Source organism: Clupea harengus, unplaced genomic scaffold, assembly GCF_900700415.2.
Source record: "Clupea harengus unplaced genomic scaffold, Ch_v2.0.2, whole genome shotgun sequence".
Classification (NCBI taxonomy): domain Eukaryota; kingdom Metazoa; phylum Chordata; class Actinopteri; order Clupeiformes; family Clupeidae; genus Clupea; species Clupea harengus.
The window spans coordinates 7,018-14,034 of NW_024879571.1; positions in this window are offsets into that span (position 1 = coordinate 7,018).

Here is a 7,017-nt window from a genome sequence, read left to right on the forward strand (position 1 = left end):
AGTGCATTAGCAAAAATATAGCACATATCTGTGTCTGTGGTATCTGTGATATTCTCGTTGTGTGTGTTTATAATCAGGCCGAGTGTTAAAGAAAGATAGTTTACTAATATGAAGGAGGCAATTATACATCTGTACTGTTCACTTCTGCTCTGCATGAACACCCAACCTGCGCATGCCTGTAGGGGGTCATGCCATACGTCACTGATGTGACAATGTTATTACTCATAAACATTATAGTATCTTCCTACCAAGTACAGTCTCATATCAGCAGCAACCTACCATTTCGAACTGGCGTTAGCACGTTAACTATTTATGTAGAACAGGGAATCAATAGGGGGGAAAAGATTAAAAGTGTTTTTCTTAATTTTAGATATGGAATTTAATCTAAATTGTAAACAGTCAATTCATATCTCTCAGATTAATTTTAACTTGGAGGTGACACCAACATGTCACTTGAAAGCTGTAAGTAAATGGTCTTGATTTGTGAGGACAAAAAAAGATTCTGATTTTATGTAGCCTACCTAGCTAGGCATCTAGTCATAATTCTGACACTTCCAAGCTGCTTACTAGGTAACTCTGTGCATGCTATACAGTGATGGCCAATGTTGTTCATGATATCCCTCAGTAATAGTTAAATTGTCCTCATGCCTCCTCATACAGATAGGCCTACTGAATAAGTCTGCCAGGTTATTTAATATTACACATTTTAACATTGCATATGCAAATATATAAAAGTCCTATCAGCCCTTTATAAAGTACCTTTAAACCCTGTGTAAAAGAATATTCTTTTTCATGGTTTGATAACGATATTTACCCTGTGAACTTACTTGGTTTATTACACATACCTGAAGTACATGAAACCAGCAAAGCAACACAGATGCATGTGGAAAGACAGTCTTGATTGCCTTGATTTCTTTCTGCTCCCAGTCAACCATAACACATATGGGAATGGAAACAGGACAGTAAGCTCAATGAAATCATAATAAAATGTAAGGCGATAGTGATGTGGCTTTGCAGAGTGTAAATAATAATTTAAGTATGTTTTCAACAATTTGAAAGTTTTTGAAATGACTTACCTTGGTGTGAGATCTGCTGCCTCTTCAAGCTTTGTAAGACAAATCTCTAATGTTGAGGATGTCTCTTGACCCAAAATAAAAAAATGACACAGGTATTCCTTTGCCCTCATCATTTTTGACCATGACAGCATAAAAAGCAAAGCCATACTGGGTGACACTTTTATATAGCCTGACGTTGTTATACTCATAATTCTGGTCAGAATATGAGTCTGATACTGCTCCATCGGGCTGTGATTATGGGGCGTGTTTCAACCGAACCAGGAACCAGTTGTGGATAGACCTACAACCAATCAGAGCAACGTAGTATGTGAACCGGGCCAGCTGATGAATTAAACTTTTACCGAAACCCGTAGGAAGGATGGCAAAAACATCTTTTCGATCGACAAATGCATTGATCGTGTTTCTCTGTTCCTCTTTCAAAATGAATGCGCTGTCCATGTCTTCTAAAACAGACTTGATGGCAGAATCTATCTACACATCTCAGCTCTCCAGCGGCAGCCATGTTTGTTGAAAACGAATTCAACCCAAGCGCTCTTTGGTGACGTGGTTGATTATGTTACTGTTACAGTCATAAACTTACCTTTTGTTACCATTTGAATATGCTTGAATGCGTGTACAAAAATCCCATATTTTCCCAAAATTATTTTGAGAAAACGAGGCAGAACACAATCACAAATGTTTGATATGTTAAGAACAAATATCTAATCTTTCCAAAAAAAATGTTGGTAAATGCTGTCATTTTTTTGCTATAGCATGGCAAAAATTGCACAAAATGTATTTTCATCCATTTTTAAGCTTTAATATCTTCCAGACCATTCATCACATAAGGACAGTTTTTTAATACAATATACAGAGCATATATAGGAAGGTCTGTGTATAATATCAAGTCTCTAACATTGAGCTTTCCACAGGCCTTCAAAGATGCTGCAACAAAGCGTAGATTAAAATCATTGCGCAAATTCAAGCACCCCGAATACTATGATATACCCAAGCCACACCCATATTCTTCAAGTAATGGTATCATATTTTAACCCTAGAAAGTTTGAAGGAGCTAGCTTAAATATTCTTCTAGTAATAGCAATTTGAAAATGGCTCTTCAGAAAACGCTGCTAAAAAAGCACCCCCTCCCCCCTAAAACAGCTTTTTGTGACAAAACTATTGGGAGTAGAGAGCTAATATTTAGGACTATACCTATTAAGAAGTGTATGAACAACCTTGCATTTTTTCAGCCAAATCTGAGATGGTCGAGTGGGGAATTTTCCTTAAATTGTCACGTTTGGCGTGGATTGACTCCTATGTGACAGTGGTTGATACAGTAAAACACTGTCTTTCAAGTCAAACTTGATGAGTTTTGCCACTGATATACAGTCATAACAGTAGAATAGCTATTTTTCAGTTCCATCAGCCTTCTAGCACACCCATGGTAACACCGCAGCCTAAACTCCAAGACAAATGGGTGACTGTACAGCGAGGACGTAGTAGAAAAAAGTCAATACCCGTATCAGACTCACATCCCATCTCAATTTCAAACCGTTTCTCCCCCATTAATACCACCGATGCTGATGATAAAGTTCTCGTAATTGGTGACTCCACCCTGAGACATATTAAACTCGCAACCCCATCACAAACAGTGAACTGTATACCCGGAGCTAGAGCAAATGACATCGAATCCCACTTAAAACTAACGCTAAACTCTCCAACAAACTGCATCTATACCCAGAACGTACAAACCCACCGCAAATCACACTAAAATAAGTATTAATCAGGAAAATCTAATAAAGATACAAACTTTATCAGCACACAACAAAACTTGTACAATCCTAAAACTGGGCCTTATTAACATTCAGTCCTAAACATCAAAAGGTGCAATTATAAATGAGCTGATAACGGACAACAACATTCAAATACTTTTTCTAACTGAAACCTGGCTAAAACCAGATGAATTCCATGTGATCTTCCCTCCAACTCATGTTAACTGCCACATCCCCCGCAGAACAGGACATGAAGGTGGAGTAGCTACAATTTCCCTCGCTAACCTATGTATTTCCCCAAAACCTAAATTAAAATTGGCCTCATTTGAAGTCCTTGTATTTCATCTTATGCATCCAAACTCAAAAGCCACTCACCCAGTCACCCTTGTGACATTATATAGACCACCAGGCCCCTACACTGAATTCGAATCCGAATTTTCCGACTTCCTATCCGCCTTGGTTGGAAACTCTGATAAAATCCTCATAGTGGGAGATTTTAATATCCACATGGATAATGAAAATAATAGCCTTACAATTGCATTCCAATCACTAATAGACTCTATCGGGTTCTCCCAACATGTAAACACACCAACTCACTACCATAATCACAACATTGACCTTGTATTAACACATGGCCTAGAAATCGACCGCCCTATAGTTCTACCCCAAAATACTGCCCTTTCAGATCACCACCTAATCACATTCAACATGAAATTAGAACTCCGCCCAACAACGGAATTAACCCACTTCTACAGCCGTTGTCTATCCGACAGGACTACAGCAGAATTCATATCAAAACTACCAGTCGCTCTTGCCACAGCTCCTACCACTGGCAAAGTATGTGGCGTACGCACACCCCAACCTCATATCGACCTACTAACGGATGGCGTCATACATGCGCTCCACTCAACCCTTGACGCTGTTGCGCCACTAAAAAAGAGAATAAGAAAACTGAAAAGACTGGGCCCATGGTACACTGATCAGACTCGTGCACTTAAACAAACCACACGAAAACTAGAAAAAAAAAATGGTACTCCACCAAACTTGAGGTATTCCACCTGGCATGGAAGGATAGTCTTCTAAGCTATAAACGAGTACTTTCTGAGGCAAAATCGGCTTACTAATCTTCATTGACTGATAATAATAAAAACAACCCAAGGTTCCTATTTAACACCATTTCTAGGCTAACAAAAAACCACAATACAATCGAACATTCTGTTCCCATAATCTTTAGCAGTAATGATTTCAAATTCGGTACCACTTTACAATAAGGCTCCATTTATAAAGGTTTATATAAGTCATTAATAAGCCATTATAAATTAGTTATAACACAGTTTTTATACATCGATGCGGGCTCACTATTTGGGAAGATCCCCATCTTGGCAACCCACTGTCTATCCTTTAACTTGCTAAAGTAGCCCATTGCACACTCCCTACCATTCTTGTATCTGTTACTACCAGACCCGTAGAGATTACCCCCGCCCCCCCCCCAAAAAAATATGTAAACAAAAGTTTTTTTTTTTTTCAATTTGAATTACATGGGATGCACACTATGGTCTTATTGTGTTGTCTGTGTTTCCAGAGTTGATATAGAAATAAAGAAAAATATATTTAATTGTGCTTTCTTTGTAAGGTAGCCTAGTGACGTGACGAGATAGGTCAGAAGGTCACAGACCGGCGCGCCAACAGTAAATAGGGAGCTTGAGTTTTGATATCTTGCCTATATGGGGGGGGGGGGGGCTCTCGTGTTTCCGTTACGGTACTGGTTACTACCCCACTCCTTTTGAACGTGTTCTCCCTATGTGTATGTGATTTGTGTATGTTGTGTCTGGATGCTACTGGATGTCCTAAAATTTCCCTCAGGATTAATAAAGTATCCATCCATCCATCTATCCATCCATCCAAGATCAGGTTACTGCTTACTACTCATTAATCTTATGAGTTACCAACATTTATAACTGGCAAAAGGGAGCCTTATTGTAAAGTGTGAAACACATCATCATTTATTAATCAGTAACTAACATTTGTAACTGGCAAAAGGGAGCCTTATTGTAAAGTGTGAAACACATCATCATTTATTAATCAGTTACTAACATTTATAACTGGCAAAACGGAGCCTTATTGTAAAGTGTGAAACAAATCATCGTCTATTAATCAGCTACTATAATTTATAACTGGCAAAGGGAGCCTTATTGTAAAGTGTGAAACACATCATCATCTATTAATCAGCTACTAACATGTATAACTGGCAAAAGGGAGCCTTATTGTAAAGTGTGAAACACATCACCATTCATAAATGAGTAACTAACATTCACATTTACCTAATATAAGTTTTTCACATGGAATGGAAAGTAAGATGCAACAGATACAAGCAAAAATTATGTATTCACACATGCTGAAAATCAACAGTCAAAATAATGAAACTGTTGAGTACAAGTGATGCTTATATTTAGACATAAAAGCTTTACACAGACAACAATAAAACACTTTGAAAGAAATATTGATATTCAGACTGGAAAGGCTTTTCGTATATCCTTGAACAACCGTCCAAGTGGCCCATCAGGGTGACCAGAGCCAAAAAGTCAATCATTTTATCCGGATCACGGCACCATTGTATCAAGTCCTGCGTTGTGTTCTGTGTGAGTCTTTTTGCTGGGCAAGAAATGGCCACGCACTGAAGTTCTGATGCTTTGTTCCAGCGAAGTGGAGCTCCGTACACTGTACACATTAACATACAACGAGTCAGTCTGTAACATGCAGTCGTCAAACACACTGGATATTAGCCTGTTAGCAGAGGGAAAACTCCCTAGGAACCTCATGGCATAAGACAAAACAAGATAAATGCATTAAATATCACATCGTATGCATCACGTGTTGCAGCTCACAATCTTTTAGTATATACACCGTTATGTCATCATTATACCATGACTTTGAGGGTTCATCACTTATAAATATACGTTTAGTTTCTTTGACATACCTCTTCTCAGATCAGCAACTTCAAACTGAAGACTAAAAGGAGAGACACCAACAAAACCGAGTTTCTTAAAGGGGCAATGCAAGTTGTACTCAGTGTGTTGAAATAACAAGATTTAGTATATACAAATCAGGATCAAATATGTAACGGAGTCAAAAATTGTTGCATTTAATGAAATTTCATGAAATTTCACCAAATCCTGATTTGTTTATATTTAATCTTGTTATTTGAACACACTGAATACGTGAACTTGTATTGCCCCTTTAAGTAACTTGCTTTAGTAAATGTATTGTAAATGTAACACCTCATATCATGTTGCCCTTGTTCGTACTTAACTATACCATTAACCATTCATCAATACCCCTCACCTGCTGTGCATCATTTCCTCCACCAATGAGGTTATGTTTTCGGTTCAGTTTGTTTGTCTATTTGTTTGTCTGTCAGAAGGATTACATGAAAACTACCAGGCTGATTTTCATTAACCTTGGTAAAGGGGTGTAGTATTGGCCAAGAAAGAACCCATTACATTTTGGAGCGGGTCCATGAATTGTTTATCACTTTCGTTACATTGTGAGGTGGCCATGGTGGAGGTCTACGCTCTCCGAGTGCCCTTCTAGTTTCATATTGTTTTTCTGTGGGCTACATACATAACCCTAACTAGTTTTATGTGGGCACAAAATATCAATGTTCTTTGTAGGCTAAATGACTCTATCCTTTTTAGGCCAGATATAAGTGAGAGCGCTGTCTCACTGAGGCTCATTGAGGCTCATTTAGCTGATGCAGCGCCTGCACATTCTAGAAGTTTTTCAGAAAAACTGTGTAGAAATAGTAGATGGCTGTGCTAGTGTGCGTCACACATTTTTCAGCCACAAATAATAAATACCAAGGTTACATAGCAGTTTGTTGGCTTAGCAAACGTCAGTCTCAACATGCAACCGATTAGCAAATAGAGAAGTTGAATAGGTCAAAATCAAACAAATAGAAAGCCAAAAAGGACTTGAAAAATGTACAAGTGTACAAATATACAAGGACAAAATGTATTTTCATCCTTAGAAAATAACAGGAGTAAAACATCTGTGTTCAGATTGTCACTCCAGCATGATTCAATTATTGATTGCTCCTAGTTTATTAGCTAATGATCCTTATCTGCTGAAGTGACTGAATCATTTCAACACCCTTAGACCTGTCAGCAGGATGAAACTAGCATTACAGAAGT